At 49.4% G+C, this 26181-nt stretch overlaps 1 protein-coding gene across 5 annotated transcripts in view; it reads left to right on the top strand.

Annotated features, from left to right (window-relative positions):
- Positions 1-26181, top strand: part of LOC146064951 (uncharacterized) — a 101229-nt gene that overhangs the window by 3343 nt on the left and 71705 nt on the right. Inside the window, exon 1 of one of the 5 annotated variants that reach the window (XM_083179004.1) lies at positions 11152-11358. The exons of the other annotated variants lie outside the window; for them this stretch is intronic. The gene's annotated coding sequence lies outside the window, so the exon portion shown is untranslated. Of the gene's footprint in view, positions 1-11151; positions 11359-26181 lie in introns of those variants that run through there. 5 annotated transcript variants of the gene reach the window in all.

Here is a 26181-nt window from a genome sequence, read left to right as displayed (position 1 = left end):
GTGATGCAGATAGTGGATGTGTGATGCAGGTAGCGGATGTGTGATGCAGGTAGCGGATGTGTGATGCATACCTCCCAACATTACCCTCTCCAGGAGGGACACATTGCTCTACTTCTGCACTTCGGTCTTAATGTATGATTGCCATCACCTGTGTTGAAGCACCTTTCTTATTAATTAACCTGTTCAACACAGATGGAGGGAATCATGCATTAAGAAGAAAGTCCAGGAGCAGAGCATTGTGTCCCTCCTGGAGAGGGTCATGTTGGGAGGTATGGTGATGCAGGTAGTGGATGTGTGATGCAGGTAGCGGATGTGTGATGCAGGTAGCGGATGTGTGATGCAAGTAGTGGATGTGTGATGCAAGTAGTGGATGTGTGATGCAAGTAGTGGATGTGTGATGCAGGTAGCGGATGTGTGATGCAGGTAGTGGTAGTGGATGTGTGATGCAGATAGTGGATGTGTGATGCAGGTAGCGGATGTGTGATGCAGGTAGCGGATGTGTGATGCAGGTAGCGGATGTGTGATGCAGATAGTGGAGGATGTGTGATGCAGGTAGTGGATGTGTGATGCAGATAGTGGAGGATGTGTGATGCAGGTAGTGGATGTGTGATGCAGATAGTGGAGGATGTGTGATGCAGGTAGTGGATGTGTGATGCAGGTAGTGGATGTGTGATGCAGGTAGTGGTGGATGTGTGATGCAGGTAGTGGTGGATGTGTGATGCAGATAGTGGAGGATGTGTGATGCAGGTAGTGGATGTGTGATGCAGATAGTAGAGGATGTGTGATGCAGGTAGCGGATGTGTGATGCAGGTAGTGGATGTGTGATGCAGGTAGCGGATGTCTGATGCAGATAGTGGATGTGTGATGCAGGTAGCGGATGTGTGATGCAGGTAGCGGATGTGTGATGCAGGTAGTGGATGTGTGATGCAGATAGTGGAGGATGTGTGATGCAGGTAGTGGATGTGTGATGCAGGTAGTGGATGTGTGATGCAGGTAGTGGAGGATGTGTGATGCAGTTAGGGGATGTGTGATGCAGGTAGGGGATGTGTGATGCAGGTAGTGGATGTGTGATACAAGTAGTAGGGGATGTGTGATGCAGGTAGGGGATGTGTGATGCAGGTAGTGGTGGATGTGTGATGCAGGTAGCGGATGTGTGATGCAGGTAGCGGATGTGTGATGCAGGTAGCGGATGTGTGATGCAGGTAGCGGATGTGTGATGCAGGTAGTGGATGTGTGATGCAGGTAGTGGATGTGTGATGCAGGTAGTGGATGTGTGATGCAGGTAGCGGATGTGTGATGCAGGTAGCGGATGTGTGATGCAGGTAGTGGATGTGTGATGCAGGCTGGGGATGTGTGATGCAGGTAGTGGATGTGTGATGCTGGCTGGGGATGTGTGATGCAGGTAGTGGAGGATGTGTGATGCAGGTAGTGGATGTGTGATGCAGGTAGTGGATGTGTGATGCAGGCTTGGGATGTGTGATGCAGGTAGTGGAGGATGTGTGATGCAGGTAGTGGAGGATGTGTGATGCAGGTAGTGGAGGATGTGTGATGCAGGTAGTGGAGGATGTGTGATGCAGGCTGGGGATGTGTGATGCAGGTAGCGGATGTGTGATGCAGGCTGGGGATGTGTGATGCAGGTAGCGGATGTGTGATGCAGGTAGGGGATGTGTGATGCAGGTAGGGGATGTGTGATGCAGGTAGTGGATGTGTGATGCAGGCTGGGGATGTGTGATGCAGGTAGCGGATGTGTGATGCAGGTAGCGGATGTGTGATGCAGGTAGCGGATGTGTGATGCAGGTAGCGGATGTGTGATGCAGGTAGCGGATGTGTGATGCAGGTAGGGGATGTGTGATGCAGGTAGGGGATGTGTGATGCAGGTAGTGGATGTGTGATGCAGGTAGTGGATGTGTGATGCAGGCTGGGGATGTGCGATGCAGGTAGTGGATGTGCGATGCAGGTAGTGGATGTGCGATGCAGGTAGGGGATGTGCGATGCAGATAGTGGAGGATGTGTGATGCAGGTAGCGGATGTGTGATGCAGGTAGTGGAGGATGTGTGATGCAGGTAGTGGAGGATGTGTGATGCAGGTAGCGGATGTGTGATGCAGGTAGGGGATGTGTGATGCAGGTAGGGGAAGTGTGATGCAAGTAGTAGGGGATGTGTGATGCAGGTAGGGGATGTGTGATGCAGGTAGTGGTGGATGTGTGATGCAGGTAGGGGATGTGTGATGCAGGTAGGGGATGTGTGATGCAGGTAGCGGATGTGTGATGCAGGTAGCGGATGTGTGATGCAGGTAGCGGATGTGTGATGCAGGTAGCGGATGTGTGATGCAGGTAGGGGATGTGTGATGCAGGTAGGGGATGTGTGATGCAGGTAGTGGAGAATGTGTGATGCAGGTAGCGGATGTGTGATGCAGGTAGCGGATGTGTGATGCAGGTAGCGGATGTGTGATGCAGGTAGCGGATGTGTGATGCAGGTAGCGGATGTGTGATGCAGGTAGCGGATGTGTGATGCAGGTAGCGGATGTGTGATGCAGGTTGCGGATGTGTGATGCAGGTAGGGGATGTGTGATGCAGGTAGGGGATGTGTGATGCAGGTAGGGGATGTGTGATGCAGGTAGTGGTGGATGTGTGATACAGGTAGGGGATGTGTGATGCAGGTAGGGGATGTGTGATGCAGGTAGCGGATGTGTGATGCAGGTAGCGGATGTGTGATGCAGGTAGGGGATGTGTGATGCAGGTAGCGGATGTGTGATGCAGGTAGCAGATGTGTGATGCAGGTAGTGGTAGTGGATGTGTGATGCAGGCTGGGGATGTGTGATGCAGGTAGTGGATGTGTGATGCAGGTAGCGGATGTGCGATGCAGGTAGGGGATGTGTGATGCAGGTAGTGGATGTGTGATGCAGGTAGGGGATGTTTGATGCAGGTAGCGGATGTGTGATGCAGGTAGCGGATGTGTGATGCAGGTAGCAGATGTGTGATGCAGGCAGCGGATGTGTGATGCAGGTAGCGGATGTGTGATGCAGGTAGGGGATGTGTGATGCAGGCAGCGGATGTGTGATGCAGGTAGCGGATGTGTGATGCAGGTAGCGGATGTGTGATGCAGGTAGTGGAGGATGTGTGATGCAGGTAGCGGATGTGTGATGCAGGCAGCGGATGTGTGATGCAGGTAGTGGAGGATGTGTGATGCAGGTAGTGGATGTGTGATGCAGGAAGCGGATGTGTGATGCAGGTAGTGGAGGATGTGTGATGCAGGTAGCGGATGTGTGATGCAGGTAGCGGATGTGTGATGCAGGTAGCGGATGTGTGATGCAGGTAGCGGATGTGTGATGCAGGTAGCGGATGTGTGATGCAGGCTGGGGATGTGTGATGCAGGTAGCGGATGTGTGATGCAGGTAGCGGATGTGTGATGCAGGTAGGGGATGTGTGATGCAGGTAGGGGATGTGTGATGCAGGTAGCGGATGTGTGATGCAGGCTGGGGATGTGTGATGCAGGTAGCGGATGTGTGATGCAGGTAGCGGATGTGTGATGCAGGTAGCGGATGTGTGATGCAGGTAGCGGATGTGTGATGCAGGTAGGGGATGTGTGATGCAGGTAGGGGATGTGTGATGCAGGTAGGGGATGTGTGATGCAGGTAGCGGATGTGTCATGCAGGTAGCGGATGTGTGATGCAGGCTGGGGATGTGTGATGCAGGCTGGGGATGTGTGATGCAGGTAGTGGATGTGTGATGCAGGCTGGGGATGTGTGATGCAGGTAGTGGAGGATGTGTGATGCAGGTAGCGGATGTGTGATGCAGGTAGCGGATGTGTGATGCAGGCAGCGGATGTGTGATGCAGGCAGCGGATGTGTGATGCAGGCAGCGGATGTGTGATGCAGGCAGTGGATGTGTGATGCAGGTAGCGGATGTGTGATGCAGGTAGGGGATTTGTGATGCAGGTAGGGGATGTGTGATGCAGGTAGGGGATGTGTGATGCAGGTAGTGGAGGATGTGTGATGCAGGTAGTGGATGTGTGATGCAGGAAGCGGATGTGTGATGCAGGTAGTGGAGGATGTGTGATGCAGGAAGCGGATGTGTGATGCAGGTAGTGGAGGATGTGTGATGCAGGTAGTGGATGTGTGATGCAGGTAGCGGATGTGTGATGCAGGTAGCGGATGTGTGATGCAGGTAGCGGATGTGTGATGCAGGTAGCGGATGTGTGATGCAGGTAGCGGATGTGTGATGCAGGTAGCGGATGTGTGATGCAGGTAGCGGATGTGTGATGCAGGTAGGGGATGTGTGATGCAGGTAGGGGATGTGTGATGCAGGTAGCGGATGTGTGATGCAGGCTGGGGATGTGTGATGCAGGTAGCGGATGTGTGATGCAGGTAGCGGATGTGTGATGCAGGTAGCGGATGTGTGATGCAGGTAGCGGATGTGTGATGCAGGTAGGGGATGTGTGATGCAGGTAGGGGATGTGTGATGCAGGTAGGGGATGTGTGATGCAGGTAGGGGATGTGTGATGCAGGTAGCGGATGTGTGATGCAGGTAGCGGATGTGTCATGCAGGTAGCGGATGTGTGATGCAGGCTGGGGATGTGTGATGCAGGTAGTGGATGTGTGATGCAGGCTGGGGATGTGTGATGCAGGTAGTGGAGGATGTGTGATGCAGGTAGCGGATGTGTGATGCAGGTAGCGGATGTGTGATGCAGGTAGCGGATGTGTGATGCAGGCAGCGGATGTGTGATGCAGGCAGCGGATGTGTGATGCAGGCAGCGGATGTGTGATGCAGGTAGCGGATGTGTGATGCAGGTAGGGGATTTGTGATGCAGGTAGGGGATGTGTGATGCAGGTAGGGGATGTGTGATGCAGGTAGGGGATGTGTGATGCAGGTAGTGGATGTGCGATGCAGTTAGGGGATGTGCGATGCAGGTAGGGGATGTGCGATGCAGGTAGTGGATGTGTGATGCAGGCTGGGGATGTGTGATGCAGGTAGTGGATGTGTGATGCAGGTAGTGGATGTGTGATGCAGGCTGGGGATGTGTGATGCAGGTAGCGGATGTGTGATGCAGGTAGCGGATGTGTGATGCAGGCTGGGGATGTGTGATGCACGTAGGGGATTTGTAATGCAGGTAGGGGATGTGTGATGCAGGCTGCGAATGTGTGATGCAAGCAGCAGTAGTGGATGTGTTATGCAAGTAGTGGATGTGTGATGCAGGCAGCGGTAGTGGATGTGTGATGCAGGTAGAGGATGTGTGATACAGGCAGCGGTAGTGGATGTGTGATGCATGCTGCGAATGTGTGATGCAAGCAGCAGTAGTGGATGTGTGATGCAGGCAGCGGATGTGTGATGCAGGCAGCAGTAGCGGATGTGTGATGCAGGTAGTGGATGTGTGATGCAGGCTGGGGATGTGTGATGCAGGTAGCGGATGTGTGATGCAGGTAGGGGATGTGTGATGCAGGTAGGGGATTTGTGATGCAGGTAGGGGATGTGTGATGCAGGCTGCGAATGTGTGATGCAAGCAGCAGCAGTGGATGTGTTATGCAAGTAGTGGATGTGTGATGCAGGCAGCGGTAGTGGATGTGTGATGCAGGCAGCGGTAGTGGATGTGTGATGCAGGTAGAGGATGTGTGATACAGGCAGCGGTAGCGGATGTGTGATGCATGCTGCGAATGTGTGATGCAAGCAGCAGTAGTGGATGTGTGATGCAGGCAGCAGTAGTGGATGTGTGATGCAGGCAGCGGTAGTGGATGTGTGATGCAGGCAGCGGTAGTGAATGTGTTATGCAGGTAGTGGATGTGTGATGCAGGCAGCGGTAGTGGATGTGTTATGCAGGTAGTGGATGTGTGATGCAGGCAGCGGTAGTGGATGTTTGATGCAGGTAGAGGATGTGTGATGCAGGCAGCGGTAGTGGATGTGTGATGCAGGCAGCGGTAGTGGATGTGTGATGCAGGTAGTGGATGTGTGATGCAGGCAGCAGTAGCGGATGTGTGATGCAGGCTGCGAATGTGTGATGCAAGCAGCGGTAGCAGATGTGTGATGCAGGCAGCAGTAGTGGATGTGTGATGCAGGCAGCGGTAGTGGATGTGTGATGCAGGCAGCAGTAGCGGATGTGTGATGCAGGCTGTGAATGTGTGATGCAAGCAGCGGTAGCGGATGTGTGATGCAGGCAGCAGTAGTGGATGTGTGATGCAGGCAGCGGTAGTGGATGTTTGATGCAGGTAGTGGATGTGTGATGCAGGCAGCAGTAGTGAATGTGTGATGCTAGCAGCGGTAGCGGATGTGTGATGCAGGCAGCAGTAGTGGATGTGTGATGTAGGCAGCGGTAGTGGATGTGTGATGCAGGCAGCAGTAGCGGATGTGTGATGCAGGCTGTGAATGTGTGATGCAAGCAGCGGTAGCGGATGTGTGATGCAGGCAGCAGTAGTGGATGTGTGATGCAGGCTGTGAATGTGTGATGCAAGCAGCGGTAGCGGATGTGTGATGCAAGCAGCAGTAGTGGATGTGTGATGCAGGCAGCGGTAGTGGATGTGTGATGCAGGCAGCGGTAGTGGATGTGTGATGCAGGCAGCAGTAGCGGATGTGTGATGCATGCTGCAAATGTGTGATGCAAGCAGCGGTAGTGGATATGTGATGCAGGTAGTGGATGTGTGATGCAGGTAGTGGATGTGTGATGCAGGTAGTGGATGTGTGATGCAGGTAGCGGATGTGTGATGCAGGTAGCGGATGTGTGATGCAGGCAGTAGTGGATGTGTGATGCAGGTAGGGGATGTGTGATGCAGGTAGCGGATGTGTGATGCAGTCAGTCGATGTGTGATGCAGGCAGTAGTGGATGTGTGATGCAGGTAGCGGTTGTTGATGTGTGTGACCGGACGCCTGCCGATACGCTCTGGCTACACCTTCAGGTCCACAGATGGCGGTTCCTGGTCTCACGGGACCGGGCCAATAGGGGACTCCCTGTTATCGGCAGTAACCACCTGTTACTGACCACCCACGACGTAGTGGGTGGGGATATCGCTGCCACCACCAGGCTCCTACTATGTGGTGCCTGGAACCACGGTTACCTTTTCAGGCCCAAACGCTGGCACCAGAGTACTACCTGCTGGGGTGTATGCGTCGACACGCTGCTTAAACACCCCCGACTGGTGTTGGTTGGTTCCCCTCTGGTCACGGACCAGACCTCTGCATCGGTAGCTGGCAGAGCGGAACTGAAAAGATCTCTGCTACTATCGCTAGGAGGTACAGCAAACAGATGATGTTCCAGCATTCAAGTCAGGCAGATGTACAACTTTACAGGCAAAACTTGTGCCTTTTTATCCAAAATCCACACAGCATACCACAGGGGTAATTCCACCCTGTTCTCCCCACCCAATTAGCATTGTGCAGGAGGTGTACATGCCTGGGACATTTACATTCATATATTAATTGGAACATTTTCCTGTCATAAATAGATCCAGATTACATGTCAAAGGGTTCAATCCAATTTCCTTATAATATTTACCAAATGTACAGGAAAGAATGGATTCACTGACCCATCACATACACAAGTGATGTACTACTAACACCTTTACACAGGAACTGCAGACACAAAGCCTGTGTCATGAGTCACTTATTATGGCTCATTTCTGTCATGTCAGTTTCTGATAATGGACTCTCTGGTGGCCTCCGGTGGTGAGTCTGTGCCTTTGCAGCTCATTCTTCTGTGAGTTGATTTATGCACAAGCCTGGGAGGTAATGACCTCGTTATTCCAGTTTGGGAGCTGCGCTGGATCTTTCACAGGTGATTGATCACTTGAGCCCTTCTTAAGGCATTCTCCCCAGCACTGCCCTACCGGTGATATTTTCCTGTTCCTTTTTGCAAGTAGCTGCTATTTCCTGTTTCCAGCTGGTCACCTGTCAGAGTACTGCTCTGTTTAGAGCTCACCAGCCGTCTGCTGGTCATTAGTCCGTTTCTCCCTGTTTATTTATTTATTTATTTACAGTTTCTTATATAGTGCAGCAGATTCCGTTATAGTGTCTTATATAGTGCAGCAGATTCCGTTGCGCTTTACAATAGTAGACAGTGATAAAACAAACTGGGTAACAACATACAAGCATGGAGGTAGGAGGGCCCTGCTGCAAGCTTACAATCTATAGGGATATAGGGGGGAAACACAAGGGAAGGCACCAATAATAGCATAGCAGTCCCACCAAGTTACAGGTCCAGAAGGGAAGCTATATAATATATAAGTGCCTCAGAGGGTTATGTGTGTGGTACATAAATATGATAGGCTTGCCTGAAGAAATGTGTTTTCAGGGAACGCTTGAAAGTTTGGAGGCTAGTGGAGAGTCTTATTGTGCGTGGAAGGGCATTCCATAGGATGGGAGCAGCCCGATGAAAGTCCTGTAATAGTGAATGGGAGCTAGTGATCCATACAGAAGAGAGACGTAAAGCTTGTGCAGAGTGGGTTTATAGCCCAGTGCAACCTTTCCTGGCCTTTTGGCACTTTCAGCCTGGTTCCATTATGTCTGGTATCCTGTCAGTCTGCTCCAGTCTGTCCCAGCTTGCTTCTTCCCATCTGCAGCTGTTGGAAGTCTCCTGTTTCGCCCGTGCCTGTGTGAGGTCATGTAAGTGCTCCATTGGAGCCTGGTTCTATTTCTTTATCCCTGTTTGCTGTCAAGCTACCAATTCCTTGTGTTGGTTTTGTAGTCATTTGTTCCACCTTTGTTCAGTCCTCCCCGGATTGGAGAGGCGCATTATACTCCTTGGTTTGGTCATTTTGGGGTACCGGATTACTGTGCCGCCATTTACGTTATTGGTTAGTTATATTTTCTGCATAGGTATTGCTGGAGGTACCTATTGTTCAATCTAGCACCTGCCATTTTTGAAAACCCATGCAGTTCCCTTTCCCTGCCTGGGGTGTCGCTGTCTGCTGTAGTGCTTCTAGCACAGTGTGGCCTGTATATCAGCACTGATATGCAAACCAGACCTGTGCTAGAAACACCACAGCAGACAGCAACACCCCAGGCAGGGAACAGGAACTGCATGGGTTTTCAAATATGGCGGGTGCTAGAATGAACACTAGGTACCCCAGTTCTCCTGTCTGAGGTGTTTACGACTAGGCCGTCATTGGCCTGGTGCTGTTAGGCATTTTGCATCCCCAGGCAGACCCAGTAGTTAGAGCAACAAAAATAGAGAGGTAGTCACCCGCACAGGATCCTCATTAAATTTTTGAGGAAATTAGGACCCCCCTGAGTAATAACAGACTGGCATAAGCCTACAATGTGTATGTTTGCTGTGGGAGGTGTGCGACCACTGGACAATATGGAGATAGCTTTATTAGAAAGAAGAAAGAAAAGTATGTCCTTACGGGTGCAGCGGTAGTTGATGTGTGATGCAGGCAGCGGTAGTTGATGTGTGATGCAGGCAGCGGTAGCGGATGTGTGATGCAGGCAGCGGATGTGTGATGCAGGCAGCGGTAGTTGATGTGTGATGAAGGCAGCGGTAGTTGATGTGTGATGCAGGCAGCAGTAGTTGATGTGTGATGAAGGCAGCGGTAGTTGATGTGTGATGCAGGCAGCGGTAGTTGATGTGTGATGCAGGCAGCGGTAGTTGATGTGTGATGCAGGCAGCGGTAGTTGATGTGTGATGAAGGCAGCGGTAGTTGATGTGTGATGAAGGCAGCGGTAGTTGATGTGTGATGAAGGCAGCGGTAGTTGATGTGTGATGCAGGCAGCGGTAGTTGATGTGTGATGAAGGCAGCGGTAGTTGATGTGTGATGCAGGCAGCGGTAGTTGATGTGTGATGCAGGCAGCGGTAGCGGATGTGTGATGCAGGCAGCGGTAGCGGATGTGTGATGCAGGCAGCGGATGTGTGATGCAGGCAGCGGTAGTTGATGTGTGATGCAGGCAGCGGTAGTTGATGTGTGATGCAGGCAGCGGTAGTTGATGTGTGATGCAGGCAGCGGTAGTTGATGTGTGATGCAGGCAGCGGTAGTTGATGTGTGATGCAGGCAGCGGTAGTTGATGTGTGATGCAGGCAGCGGTAGTTGATGTGTGATGCAGGCAGCGGTAGTTGATGTGTGATGCAGGCAGCGTACGTGTGGTGCAGGTTGCGGATTTGTTATAAAACACAATAAAATATATATCTGCCCTTTGAGGAAATTATGCGTGTCTAATTGAAAATTTTTATATAACATGCAATAGACATTATTAAAATATTAATTATAAAAGGAAAACTCAATAAAAAAATCAATGAAAAAGATTATTTCATGCTTTGCTAGATTGGGGTAAGGAGATGGACACCCCTGTTTTCCTCATGATAGGATCCTGTTCCTAAATCTGCACTATAGTGGATAAAATGGTCAGTTTGTTGCTGATACCACTCATGATTTTTGGGTGATAAGTCCTTCGATGTATTGCAGAATATTGGAAAAACCCTTTGGAGTGGTGTATTTGTCTTGCTGTGCAATTACTGCTCCTGGTAGTCCTCGTATAAGTCCTGGTTTAGGAATTCGTTTTTGTATTCTACATGGGTTCTTTTAGGAAAGGGATGTCTATGCCTGATGCGTTTTGCTTGGAAGGTTCCCAGCATTTGCAAAGGTGTTGTCCCCTTGGTTTGATTCCTCTATTTATACCAGGGACCAATATGGCCGCTGATTACTCCAGCTGTTTACTGTTGCTATTTAAGCTATTTAAATCCCCCTTCTGCAGCGGATATGTGATGCAGGTAGTGGATATGTCATGCAGGCAGCCAATGTGTGATGCAGGCAGTGGATGTGTGATGCAGGCAGTGGCAGTGGATGTGTGATGCAGGCAGTGGATGTGTGATGCAGGCAGCGGCAGTGGATGTGTGATGCAGGCAGCGGTAGTGGATGTGTGATGCAGGCAGCGGTAGTGGATGTGTGATGCAGGCAGTGGCAGTGGATGTGTGATGCAGGCAGCGGTAGTGGATGTGTGATGCAGGCAGTGGCAGCGGCAGTGGATGTGTGATGCAGGCAGCGGCAGTGGATGTGTGATGCAGGCAGTGGATGTGTGATGCAGGCAGTGGCAGTGGATGTGTGATGCAGGCAGTGGCAGTGGATGTGTGATGCAGGCAGCGGCAGTGGATGTGTAATGCAGGCAGCGGCAGTGGATGTGTGATGCAGGCAGCGGCAGTGGATGTGTGATGCAGGCAGCGGTAGTGGATGTGTGATGCAGGCAGCGGTAGTGGATGTGTATTTTTTATACCTGGGCTCCCCATTGGTAACACAACCTCCAGTATCCTAGCTACAGGATTTGCCCCGGTCATGTGGGAATCTTCACTCCCCTTCTTCCTACAGCCGAGCCACACCTCCACATTTACTTCCGGCTCTGATCGTGTATTCACAGTCTCTGGTACCTCTCTACCTTGTGGCTCACAGGTACATACCAGTCCCCTGATCTTAGCTCCTTATCCTCCACATTCCTCCACAGATACATGGGGTAACCACCCTGGGGTGCTAGGGTGGCAGAGTGCACACAGGGCATCTTCTCCTTTTTTCCCAGCCGGAGGTAGGATGTTGCCCCCCCAGTTGGGTAGAGGTGCTGTCCAGCCCCCTCTGCAGCCTCCTCTGTCGGCACAGTCTTGATCCCTGGACAGCTGGTTTTGAAGTCTCCATCTCCCATCTCTGCAAAATGGAAGCTCCCATCCTTTGGCTACTACCCTACCCCAGCTGGGTACACTGGTCAGCTGCTTGTGACAGTGGCTGATTGCAGCAATCACCATCACTGCCTCGGAGCACAGCTCTGCTATGGGGCTATTCTTTGGGGGCAGTCCCTGTCCTGTATACTGGCACAGGCTCCATGCGCACCAGTCCATCAGCCCCATGTGGGACCACAGCGTCCAGCTCCGCCACACTACCTGGCACAATGTAGGGGGAACAAATCTCCTCTTCCCAACATTCATCTGCCACAATCACAGTCGCTGATGTTAGGGCTTCTTTAGAGTTTGTGGTCAATTAGGGCTTATTAGCATAATTAATTGATTCACCCATTTTAGACGTATTTGAATTCAATATATTCAGTAAATATTAGCAGAGACAGACTATATAATAAAATCCCAAGTATCATATGAATAAATAATATACTTAATCATGTCATAAACGTACATTTATTCTAAGATGAACTATGACCCTAATAATAATTTCCAGGTCAAAGAGCTACTAGTAATTGTTCATATAAAAAATAGGAGATAATAAGATGGAAAAGGCTGGCATTTCATAGATAGAGAAGCATGTCACAATAACAACTTAAAAAAACAATCAGCATACATCTTTACTGTGTGTATGTGTGTGTGTGTGTGTATATATATATATATATGTATGTATGTGTATATATATATTTATTAATTCTATTTCACCTTAGTCAGGTGACCGGAAATGATGTAGCGCTTCTACTGGCCAATCAGTATTAACCAGATCTAAGGTGACATCATAGTACACCAATAGCAGGACATATAGTAGTATTCTTATACATAGGAACTAATCAATCCGGACATATTGTCCCCTAACATTTGCTTCCCCTGCCAATGGGGAAGTAAATATCTTATATCTTAATCATATAGACCCGCAAACTTCATTACCTCTTAGTGCCCGTCTGCCCAGAAGTGTAATGTTTTATACTATGGGCCGGTTACTGACGTCTACACAAATGTCAGTCAGTATGAACCCGACCGTAGCGCGTGTCACCAGAAGGGACGTTCTGTCCTTATAGACCATTTAGCTCAGAGCGCTAGCGTCACTAAGTAGTGGCGGGAAGATGGATACCTAGGACACTAATGTCAATCCTCATGGGTGCACCCTATAATATATCCCCGGACATTAGTATACTAACGGGATTTTAATGACGTAATATCCTGTCATGCCTACAATCACATCCCCACTGTACAGGCCACACATATCCTCTCCTATCCAATCACATCCCACTGTACAGGCCACACATATCCTCTCCTATCCAATCACATCCCCACTGCGTAGGCCACGCATATCCTCTCCTATCCAATCACATCCCCACTGTACAGGCCACGCATATCCTCTCCTATCCAATCACATCCCCACTGTACAGGCCACACATATCCTCTCCTATCCAATCACATCCCCACTGTACAGGCCACACATATCCTCTGTCCTATCCAATCACATCCCCACTGTACAGGCCACACATATCCTCTCCTATCCAATCACATCCCCACTGTACAGTCCACACATATCCTCTGTCCTATCCAATCACATCCACACTGTACAGTCCACACATATCCTCTGTCCTATCCAATCACATCCCCACTGTACAGACCACACATATCCTCTGTCCTATCCAATCACATCCCCACTGTACAGGCCACACATATCCTCTGTCCTATCCAATCACATCACCACTGTACAGACCACACATATCCTCTGTCCAATCCAATCACATCCCCACTGTACAGACCGCACATATCCTCTGTCCTATCCAATCACATCCCTACTGTATAGGCCACACATATCCTCTCCTATCCAATCACATCCCCACTGTACAGGCCACACATATCCTCTGTCCTATCCAATCACATCACCACTGTACAGACCACACATATCCTCTGTCCTATCCAATCATATCCCCACTGTACAGACCGCACATATCCTCTGTCCTATCCAATCACATCCCTACTGTACAGACCACACATATCCTCTCCTATCCAATCACATCCCCACTGTACAGGCCACACATATCCTCTCCTATCCAATCACATCCCCACTGTACAGGCCATACATATCCTCTGTCCTATCCAATCACATCACCACTGTACAGACCACACATATCCTCTGTCCTATCCAATCATATCCCCACTGTACAGACCGCACATATCCTCTGTCCTATCCAATCACATCCACACTGTACAGACCACACATATCCTCTCCTATCCAATCACATCCCCACTGTACAGTCCACACATATCCTCTGTCCTATCCAATCACATCCCCACTGTACAGACCACACATATCCTCTGTCCTATCCAATCACATCCCCACTGTACAGACCACACATATCCTCTCCTATCCAATCACATCCCCACTGTACAGACCACACATATCCTCTCCTATCCAATCACATCCCCACTGTACAGTCCACACATATCCTCTCCTATCCAATCACATCACCACTGTACAGACCACACATATCCTCTCCTATCCAATCACATCACCACTGTACAGACCACACATATCCTCTCCTATCCAATCACACCCCCCTGTACAGACCACACACATCCTCTGTCCTATCCAATCACATCCCCACTGTACAGACCACACACATCCTCTCCTATCCAATCACATCCCCACTGTACAGACCACACATATCCTCTCCTATCCAATCACACCCCCCTGTACAGACCACACACATCCTCTGTCCTATCCAATCACATCCCCACTGTACAGGCCACACATATCCTCTCCTATCCAATCACATCCCCACTGTACAGACCACACATATCCTCTGTCCTATCCAATCACATCCACACTGTACAGACCACATATATCCTCTGTCCTATCCAATCACATCCCCACTGTACATGCCACACATATCCTCTCCTATCTAATCACATCCCCACTGTACAGGCCACACATATCCTCTCCTATCCAATCACATCCCCACTGTACAGTCCACACATATCCTCTCCTATCCAATCACACCCCCCCTGTACAGACCACACACATCCTCTGTCCTATCCAATCACATCCCCACTGTACAGTCCACACATATCCTCTCCTATCCAATCACATCCCCACTGTACAGACCACACATATCCTCTGTCCTATCCAATCACATCCCCACTGTACAGGCCACACATATCCTCTCCTATCCAATCACATCCACACTGTACAGACCACACATATCCTCTGTCCTATCCAATCACATCCCCACTGTACAGGCCACACATATCCTCTGTCCTATCCAATCACATCCCCACTGTACAGACCACACATATCCTCTCCTATCCAATCACATCCCCACTGTACAGACCCCGCATATCCTCTCCTATCCAATCACATCCCCACTGTACAGGTCACACATATCCTCTGTCCTATCCAATGACATCCCCACTGTACAGGCCACACATATCCTCTGTCCTATCCAATCACATCCCCACTGTACAGACCACACATATCCTCTCCTATCCAATCACATTCCCACTGTACAGACCACACATATCCTCTCCTATCCAATCACATCCCCACTGTACAGGTCACACATATCCTCTGTCCTATCCAATCACATCCCCACTGTACAGGCCACACATATCCTCTGTCCTATCCAATCACATCCCCACTGTACAGACCACACATATCCTCTGTCCTATCCAATCACATCCACACTGTACAGGCCACACATATCCTATCCAATCACATCCCGGCTGTACAGACCACACATATCCTCTCCTATCCAATCACATCCCCACTGTACAGGCCACACATATCCTCTGTCCTATCCAATCACATCTCGGCTGTACAGACCACACATATCCTCTCCTATCCAATCACATCCCCACTGTACAGACTACACACATCCCCTCCTATCTAATCACATCCCCACTGTACAGACCACACATATCCTCTGTCCTATACAATCACATCCCCACTGTACAGGCCACACATATCCTCTGTCCTATCCAATCACATCCTTACTGTACAGACCACACATATCCTCTCCTATCCAATCACATCCCCACTGTACAGTCCACACATATCCTCTCCTATCCAATCACATCCCCACTGTACAGACCACACATATCCTCTCCTATCCAATCACATCTCCACTGTACAGGCCACACATATCCTCTGTCCTATCCAATCACATCCCCACTGTACAGACCACACATATCCTCTGTCCTATCCAATCACATCCCCACTGTACAGGCCACACATATCCTCTCCTATCCAATCACATCCCCACTGTACAGGCCACACATATCCTCTGTCCTATCCAATCACATCCCCACTGTACAGACCACACATATCCTCTGTCCTATCCAATCACATCCCCACTGTACAGGCCACACATATCCTCTGTCCTATCCAATCACATCCCCACTGTACAGACCACACATATCCTCTCCTATCCAATCACATTCCCACTGTACAGACCACACATATCCTCTCCTATCCAATCACATCCCCACTGTACAGGTCACACATATCCTCTGTCCTATCCAATGACATCCCCACTGTACAGGCCACACATATCCTCTGTCCTATCCAATGACATCCCCACTGTACAGGCCACACATATCCTCTGTCCTATCCAATCACATCCCCACTGTACAGACCACACATATCCTCTGTCCTATCCAATCACATCCACACTGTACAGGCCACACATATCCTATCCAATCACATCCCGGCTGTACAGACCACACATATCCTCTCCTATCCAATCACATCCCCACTGTACAGGCCACACATATCCTCTGTCCTATCCAATCACATCTCGGCTGTACAGACCACACATATCCTCTCCTATCCAATCACATCCCCACTGTACAGACTACACACATCCCCTCCTATCTAATCACATCCCCACTGTACAGACCACACATATCCTCTGTCCTATACAATCACATCCCCACTGTACAGGCCACACATATCCTCTGTCCTATCCAATCATATCCTTACTGTACAGACCACACATATCCTCTCCTATCCAATCACATCCCCACTGTACAGTCCACACATATCCTCTCCTATCCAATCACATCCCCACTGTACAGACCACACATATCCTCTCCTATCCAATCACATCTCCACTGTACAGGCCACACATATCCTCTGTCCTATCCAATCACATCCCCACTGTACAGACCACACATATCCTCTGTCCTATCCAATCACATCCCCACTGTACAGACCACACATATCCTCTCCTATCCAATCACATCCCCACTGTACAGGCCACACATATCCTCTGTCCTATCCAATCACATCCCCACTGTACAGGCCACACATATCCTCTCCTATCCAATCACATCCTCACTGTACAGACCACACATATCCTCTGTCCTATCTAATCACATCCCCACTGTACAGACCACACATATCCTCTGTCCTATCCAATCACATCCACACTGTACAGGCCACACATCCTCTGTCCTATCCAATCACATCCCCACTGTACAGACTACACACATCCCCTCCTATCCAATCACATCCCCACTGTACAGACCATACATATCCTCTGTCCTATCCAATCACTACCCACTGTACAGACCACACATATCCTCTGTCCTATCCAATCACATCCCCACTGTACAGTCCACGCATATCCTCTGTCCTATCCAATCACATCCGCACTGTACAGGCCACACATATCCTCTGTCCTACCCAATCACATCCACACTGTACAGGCCACACATCCTCTGTCCTATCCAATCACATCCCCACTGTACAGACTACACACATCCCCTCCTATCTAATCACATCCCCACTTTACAGACCACACATATCCTCTGTCCTATCCAATCACATCCCCACTGTACAGACCACACATATCCTCTGTCCTACCCAATCACATCCACACTGTACAGGCCACACATCCTCTGTCCTATCCAATCACATCCCCACTGTACAGACTACACACATCCCCTCCTATCTAATCACATCCCCACTTTACAGACCACACATATCCTCTGTCCTATCCAATCACTACCCACTGTACAGGCCACACATATCCTCTCCTATCCAATCACATCCCCACTGTACAGACCACACATATCCTCTCCTATCCAATCACATCCCCACTGTACAGACCACACATATCCTCTCCTATCCAATCACATCCCCACTGTACAGACCACACATATCCTCTCCTATCCAATCACATCCCCACTGTACAGGTCACACATATCCTCTCCTATCCAATCACATCCCCACTGTACAGGCCACACATATCCTCTCCTGTCCAATCACATCCCCACTGTACAGTCCACGCATATCCTCTGTCCTATCCAATCACATCCACACTGTACAGACCACGCATATCCTCTCCTATCCAATCACATCCCCACTGTACAGACCACACATATCCTCTGTCCTATCCAATCACATCCCCACTGTACAGGCCACACATATCCTCTGTCCTATCCAATCACATCCCCACTGTACAGACCACACATATCCTCTCCTATCCAATCACATCCGCACTGTACAGACCACAAATATCCTCTGTCCTATCCAATCACATCCACACTGTACAGCCCACACATCCTCTGTCCTATTCAATCACATCCCCACTGTACAGACTACACACATCCCCTCCTATCTAATCACATTACCACTGTACAGACCACACATATCCTCTCCTATCCAATCACATCCCCACTGTACAGACCACACATATCCTCTGTCCTATCCAATCACATCCCCACTGTACAGTACACACATATCCTCTCCTATCCAATCACATCCCCACTGTACAGGCCACACATATCCTCTCCTATCCAATCACATCCCCACTGTACAGACCACACATATCCTCTACTATCCAATCACATCCCCACTGTACAGTCCACACATATCCTCTGTCCTATCCAATCACATCCCCACTGTACAGACCACACATATCCTCTGTCCTATCCAATCACTACCCACTGTACAGGCCACACATATCCTCTGTCCTATCCAATCACATCCTTACTGTACAGTCCACGCATATCCTCTGTCCTATCCAATCACATCCCCACTGTACAGGTCACACATATCCTCTCCTATCCAATCACATCCCCACTGTACAGGTCACACATATCCTCTCCTATCCAATCACATCCGCACTGTACAGGCCACACATATCCTCTGTCCTATCCAATCACATCCTTACTGTACAGGCCACACATATCCTCTGTCCTATCCAATCACATCCCCACTGTACAGACCACACATATCCTCTGTCCTATCCAATCACATCCCCACTGTACAGGCCACACATATCCTCTGTCCTATCCAATCACATCCCCACTGTACAGACCACACATATCCTCTGTCCTATCCAATCACATCCCCACTGTACAGACCACACATATCCTCTCCTATCCAATCACATCCCCACTGTACAGGCCACACATATCCTCTGTCCTATCCAATCACATCCCCACTGTACAGACCACACATATCCTCTGTCCTATCCAATCACATCCCCACTGTACAGGCCACACATATCCTCTCCTATCCAATCACATCCCCACTGTACAGACCACACATATCCTCTCCTATCCAATCACATCCCCACTGTACAGACCACACATATCCTCTCCTATCCAATCACATCCCCACTGTACAGGCCACACATATCCTCTTCTATCCAATCACATCCCCACTGTACAGACCACACATATCCTCTCCTATCCAATCACATCCCCACTGTACAGGCCACACATATCCTCTGTCCTATCCAATCAAATCCCCACTGTACAGGCCACACATATCCTCTGTCCTATCCAATCACTACCCACTGTACAGACCACACATATCCTCTGTCCTATCCAATCACTACCCACTGTACAGGCCACACATATCCTCTCCTATCCAATCACTACCCACTGTACAGGCCACACATATCCTCTGTCCTATCCAATCACATCCCCACTGTACAGTCCACACATATCCTCTCCTATCCAATCACATCCCCACTGTACAGACCACACATATCCTCTCCTATCCAATCACATCCACACTGTAGAGACTACACATATCCTCTCCTATCCAATCACATCCCCACTGTAGAGACTATACATATCCCCTCCTATCCAATCACATCCCCACTGTAGAAACCACACATATACTCTCCTATCCAATCACATCCCCACTGTACAGACCACACATATCCTCTGTCCTATCCAATCACATCCGCACTGCACAGTCCACACATATCCTCTGTCCTATCCAATCACATCCCACTGTACAGACCACACATATCCTCTGTCCTATCCAATGACATCCCCACTGTACAGGCCACACATATTCTCTCCTATCCAATCACATCCCCACTGTACAGGCCACACATATCCTCTCCTATCCAATCACATCCCCACTGTACAGGCCACACATATCCTCTGTCCTATCCAATCACATCCCCACTGTACAGGCCACACATATCCTCTCCTATCCAATCACATCCCCACTGTACAGACCACACATATCCTCTCCTATCCAATCACATCCCCACTGTACAGGCCACACATATCCTCTGTCCTATCCAATCACATCCCCACTGTACAGACCACACATATCCTCTGTCCTATCCAATCACATCCCCACTGTACAGACCACACATATCCTCTGTCCTATCCAATCACATCCCACTGTAGAGTCCACACATATCCTCTCCTATCCAATCACATCCGCAATGTACAGGCCACACATATCCTCTGTCCTATCCAATCACATCCCCACTGTACAGGCCACACATATCCTCTGTCCTATCCAATCACATCCCCACTGTACAGACCACACATATCCTCTGTCCTATCCAATCACATCCCCACTGTACAGACCACACATATCCTCTGTCCTATCCAATCACATCCCACTGTAGAGTCCACACATATCCTCTCCTATCCAATCACATCCGCAATGTACAGGCCACACATATCCTCTGTCCTATCCAATCACATCCCCACTGTACAGGTCACACATATCCTTTCCTATCCAATCATATCCCACTGTACAGTCCACACATATCCTCTCCTATCCAATCACATCCCCACTGTACAGGTCAAACATATCCTCTCCTATCCAATCACATCCCCACTGTACAGGCCACACATATCCTCTGTCCAATCCAATCACATCCGCACTGCACAGTCCACACATATCCTCTGTCCTATCAATCACATCCCACTGTACAGGCCACACAGATCCTCTCCTATCACTGTCAAGCACCCGTTTTACTGCAAGAAAGGAATCTAGGACACAGGGGCACGAGTTTAGATTAGAAGAAAGAAGATTTTGTTCCCTCAAACAAATTTTTTTTTTTTTTACGGTCAGAGCAGTCAAACTGTGGAACTTGGTGATGTGGTGTTGGCGGACACAATAAATACGTTTAAAATAAGGTTAGACAAACATCCAAGGGTACATATAAGAATCATAATCTATCTTTAAAAGGAATCATATTCTGTCTTTAACAAGGGATAAGCTATTAAAACCTAGGTTGAACTCGATGGACGCAAGTCTTTATTCAGTCTTATCTACTATGTACTACTTATTTACTAAGCTGCTGTGTTCTCAGGATTTGCATTTGTTGATGGTGAAGTGATTGGTGTTTTGGCTGCTGAGTTTGCCAGCAGTCAAACACCTTGACGAACATGAACTTCTATGTGTAAAAAACCCAGCATGGGGTCCCCCCTTCCAAGCATAACCATCCCCGGGCTGAGCTGGTACTAGTTCCAAAAACACAGGGAAAAAATTGTGTCGGGGTTGCCTGTATTTATAGAAACAGAAGTGGGCTCTTGGGTCGGTCCTAGTTCCAAAAATAAGGGGGATAAAAGATGTATACCACCACTGGGCTCCACTATTCCACATCCTGGGGAACACGTTTATATCTGTCCCTGTGAACGAGGTATTAACCCCCCAACTAGTGAATCCTTGCAGTAGTGGGGTTCCCCCTCTCTAGGGTACCCAAGGGCCAGGGTTGAAGCCTGGGGCTATGTCCGGCACCCCTGAGCATTGGGTGCCAAGTTGATAGCATTTGGTGGAAAATTAGAATAATTCATGCCAGCCATTACAATGGGTTTATCCCTCTTCTCCTTCTAATTAGACAGGTAGTTTTTTCTACCCCAGGATCATGCTCCTCCTCTTCCTCGTCTATATAGTCAGTCACCTCCCCATGCACCTTTAGTCTTTTTCCTGTCTCCTATCTGTAAGCAGGTAGTTAGTGGATAGGAGCGTTTGTTATTTTATGCATAAACCAGCAGGCTGTTTGCTGCTGGACCTGGGCAGTGAAGGTGAGCTAGTATTGCCGATATATATAAGGTCCTGGCCGGTGGCATTGACCTATGGATACAGCTTGGGTCGGTTGCTTGCTGTGAGAGCATCTTCAGGTGGTTCCAGAACTTACCAGTGTATCGCTGTCAGCAGCGGTGAGTCGGCGGCAGCAAGGAGTGGGGGCAGGTGGAAGCTCCATGTGCTCCGGAGCGCTGCCAGACGCTGTCCATCCACAGATGCTGTGAGGCAGAGTGCGGGCGCAGGCGGTGGAGTAAGCCGGCATCTTAAACTTCTCCCGGCGGAAGTAGATAGCCGGATGTGACGCGCACAGTGCACACGCGGCCTGCGTTCCACAGCGGGTCGCGTGCGTGTCAGATACCCGGAAGTAGGGTATATAAGGCGCCTGGTCGGTGTAATAGGCGCTGCCTGTCTTTGGGAGTCTTTCTACCTAAGGAGTATCACTGCACACACCTGAATATGGAAGATGCCTCTCCTAAAACTGATACACCGCTGCCCAGGTAAGTCCTCTGTGAGGACTGGTTATATTCAAATTCTGCAAGGTGTTGAGTTAATTAGTGATCATTGTTTCTCTTTTTAGTGTAGTGTGCCTTCAGCACCTAAGAAAAAGTTGTGTAAGAAGAAAAGAACTGACAAGTTTTGCCCATCATGTGATAAGTCATTTGTGGGAGAAGAGTCGTTATGTCAGGAGTGTAGTAAGAAAGTATCGGAAGCCAGTGTATCATCGCAAATCAATAATCGGTACTTGTGAGTTATCCGGGCGCCCGATGTGGTCATCGCATGCCATTATAATAAGCATACGATGCGACGCGATTTTCCATCGCGTCGTATCTCGTCGCATCGTATGCTTATTGTATGGTATACAATGGGATGCGATGCGACGCGACGCGATGTTTACACTTCCCGCCCATTTTTAAACCCGCCCTCTGGCACATCTGGCAGAAAAACAGTGTGAGGTAGTTTCCAGAGGAGAGAGCAAGTGTTTTACTGAGAGAGATATTGATTTACAGCGTTGTTCCATATTTGTGAGGTGAATTTTTGGACATTTACCCCAATATTGCCCCATTTGGCCCCTTACACCTGCCCCATTTCACCCCTTACACCATTATTGCCAAAATGGCTTTGGTTGATGGCATCTTCAGCCTCCCAAAAACTGAGGAAGAGACAGTCGCATTCCTGCAGGAGAAAGGGCTGCTCCCATTGACTGCCACATGCCCAAATGGGCACCCTATGCGCCTGTCCCTGAAAGAGCGCAAATGGCGCTGCTATATTAAAAGCTGCAGCAAAAAACAGAGTCTGCGGGCCTCCCTGTTCTATCCTGGGTGCAGGCTCCCATTCATGACGATCCTGCGCTTTATCTGGTGCTGGTGTGATGAACTGACATCAATCGAGTTCTGTGCAAAGAATTTAAAACTATGCAATAAAAGCACCGTTTTTTATAATGCCTTGATGCGGGAGGCATGCCAATGTGACTTAATGGCACAGCCTCAACGGCAGATTGGAGGCCCAGGGCAAATGGTGGAGGTTGATGAAACCCTGTTTGTAAAGCGCAAGGCCAATGTTGGCAGAATACTCCCACAGCAGTGGGTGTTCGGAGGAGTGTGCCGGGAGACAGGGGACTGTTTCATGGTCGCAGTTCCCAAACGAGATGCACCCACTCTCCTTGGTGCAATTGTGGAGCACGTGGCACCTGGCAGCACCATCGTCAGTGATTGCTGGCGCGCCTACCAAACCAGTGAACTGGAGCGGGCTGGTTACAGCCACTTGCGGGTAAATCACCGCTTTAATTTCGTCGACCCAGAGACTGGTGCACACACACAGAACATTGAGAGACTATGGGGGTGTGCAAAATGGCGCAACAAACGCCAGCGGGGCACAGCCCGCCATCTAGATTCCTACATGCAGGAGTTCGTGTGGCGAAAATGCCTGGCGAGAGACAACGCATTTGAGCGTATTCTGCATGCGCTCACGTTAGTTGATAAATCATGATGTTGATTGATTATTGTGTGCTTTATGATTATTTGTTATTGTAATTTATTTCATTCTTATGTTAATTACACAGTTATTACCTTTAATTCAGTTGTCCTTAATGTGTCAGATATGCATGATATTGATGAATGATATTGGATGCTCACAGCCACTCCACTATCAACGTGAACCCGAAGCGTGGCGAGCGCAGCGAGCCCGCGAGGGGCGGCGGTACGCGTCCTCCGACCTTTTCATGCCCTACTATCCACTAGGGCGTGGAGTGAGAATATAATAGTGTGGCGAGCGCAGCGAGCCACCGAGCCCGAAGCGTGGCGAGCGGACACTGATACCTTCACAGGTAAGCGCGTCCCTTCACGGGCTTCACAGGTGTCCACGGCGACGTGGACACCTGTGAAGCCCGCGAAGGGACGCGCTTACCTGTGAAGGTATCCGTGTCCCCTCGCGGGGCTCGCTGCGCTCGCCACGCTTCGGGCTCGGTGGCTCGCTGCGCTCGCCACACTATTATATTCTCACTCCACGCCCTAGTGGATAGTAGGGCATGAAAAGGTCGGAGGACGCGTACCGCCGCCCCTCGCGGGCTCGCTGCGCTCGCCACGCTTCGGGTTCACGTTGATAGTGGAGTGGCGTTAACAATGGGGATGGGACTGACATTGTGTCACTTTTTGGGACACTTTCTAGGGGTTTTACACTGCAAAAATCGGGTGGTATCGCATCGCATGCCATGTGGTTAACATGCGATGCGACGTGATCACTTTACATGGTACCCGATGTAAAATCGGGTTCGGGTGGTCATCTCGTCGCGTCGCATCGTATGCCATTTGGTTAACATACGATGCCATGCGATGTAAAATCGGGTTCGGGTGGTCATCTCGTCGCGTCGCATCGTATGCCATTTGGTTAACATACGATGCCATGCGATGCGACGCGATGCGTATACGACCAAAAATCGGGCGCCCGGATAACTCACAAGTACCCAATAATCTAATGAGTTGGATGAAAAAGAATTTTGTGTCAAAAGATGAGTTCTTGTCAAGCAAAAGATCTAGATCTCAGACAAGCTTGGATCAAGGGGATCTTGTTACTGGAGATGGTGATTCTGATAAAGACTCTTGTGATTCTAACGGTAGAATCAGGGGAATTAACAGAAGACGATAGAATGTTTAATCTTGAATTGGTGGATGTGGTTTTGAAAGAGCTTTACAAAACCCTTAATTATAAACAACCTGAGAAAACTGAGCTGGATTCGCTATTTGAAGATAGGTCCAAAAAAGGGCGTTGCTTCCCAGTACATAAAGTTGTAAAATACATTTTATCCAAAGAATGGCTTAATGCAGATAAAAGGATAGGCTCACCCAAAAGAATAGATAGGATGTATCCTATAGAGGATGAAGATTTTATTAAGTGGTGCGGCATCCCAAAAGTTGATGCTGCGGTTTCAGAAATTGCTACCCGTACGACTATTCCTCTTGAGGATGGGGCTACATTGAAAGATTCAATGAAAAAAAAGATGGAGAGTGCCTTTAAGAGACTGCATATATCCAGTACTGTTTCTATGAAGTCGGGAGTGGCCATTGCATCACTTGCCCGAGCACTTAGGATTTGGTGTGTATCTATACAAGATGATTTGCATGACAGAACATCTAGAGAACAAATTGGTAAAAATCTAGCTCAGGTACAACTTGCAGTAGACTATATTTGCGAAGCATCCCTGGATGTCTTGGACTATTCTGCCGGTACTTGTGAGTTATCCGGGCGCCCGATTTTAGATCGGGTACCATCGGATCGCGTGTTAACCAAATGGCATGCGATGCGACGCGACGAGATCAGCACCCGATTTTAGCAGTGTACCCGATTTAAACATTGGAATCAATGTAAAATGGTCTCTGAGACCCGATTTTACATTTATTTCAATGAAAAAATGCCCAAAACCCCCAAAAAGTGACAAAACTTAAATCCCATCCCCATTGTTAACGCCACTCCACTATTGACGCCAACCCGAAGCGTGGTGAGCGCAGCGAGCCCGCGAGGGGTGGCGGTACGCGTCCTCCGACCTTTTCATGCCCTACTATCCACGTCAGCGTGGAGTTGAGAATAGAATAGTGTGGCGAGCGCAGCGAGCCACCGAGCCCGAAGCGTGGCGAGCGGACGCGGATACCTGTGAAGCCCGCGAAGGGCCGCGCTTACCTGTGAAGGTATCCGCGTCCCCTCGCGGGGCTCGCTGCGCTCGCCACGCTTCGGGCGCGGTGGCTC

The sequence above is a fragment of the Crinia signifera genome, chromosome 3, assembly GCF_055691185.1.
Source record: "Crinia signifera chromosome 3, ASM5569118v1, whole genome shotgun sequence".
NCBI classification, from domain to species: domain Eukaryota; kingdom Metazoa; phylum Chordata; class Amphibia; order Anura; family Myobatrachidae; genus Crinia; species Crinia signifera.
The sequence above is the reverse complement of the archived record's forward strand: the minus strand, read 5'-3'. Positions and strand labels throughout refer to the sequence as shown.